We start from the raw sequence: 428 nt of genomic DNA on the forward strand, positions 1-428 counted from the left end.
CTATAGAATGATAGGTTTCTTTATCGTGAGTGTAAAACATTTAAACACACCATTTTGATTTCAGATTTATTCTTGTGGTTATTCTTATCGATCCCGCTACAACAGAAAGAATTTACCTAACACCTGTGTAGAATCCAGTTTCACCTGAGAATACCATAGATATTTATACGAATAAGTTTTAAAGATGAAGTTGTAAAAACCTTCAATTTGACCCCATTAATTAACGTAACACAGTTGTACAGTGTCTATTAATAAGTTTTATTTTGGCCCGGCATGGCCAGGTGGTTAGGGAACTCGACTCGCAATCTGAGGGTCGCGGGTTCGAATCCCCGTCCCACCAAACATGATCGCCCTTTCAATTGTGGAGGCGTTATAATGTGACGGTCAATCCCACTATTCGTTGGTAAATGAGTAGCCCAAGAGTTGGC

At 39.5% G+C, this 428-nt stretch overlaps 1 protein-coding gene across 1 annotated transcript in view; it reads left to right on the top strand.

Moving 5' to 3' along the window:
• The window catches only part of LOC106469586 (DC-STAMP domain-containing protein 1-like), a 38696-nt gene that overhangs the window by 35173 nt on the left and 3095 nt on the right, over positions 1–428 (top strand). The gene's annotated exons all lie outside the window — the stretch shown is intronic.

This window comes from Limulus polyphemus, unplaced genomic scaffold (genome assembly GCF_000517525.1).
Source record: "Limulus polyphemus unplaced genomic scaffold, Limulus_polyphemus-2.1.2 Scaffold3560, whole genome shotgun sequence".
Lineage (NCBI taxonomy): Eukaryota > Metazoa > Arthropoda > Merostomata > Xiphosura > Limulidae > Limulus > Limulus polyphemus.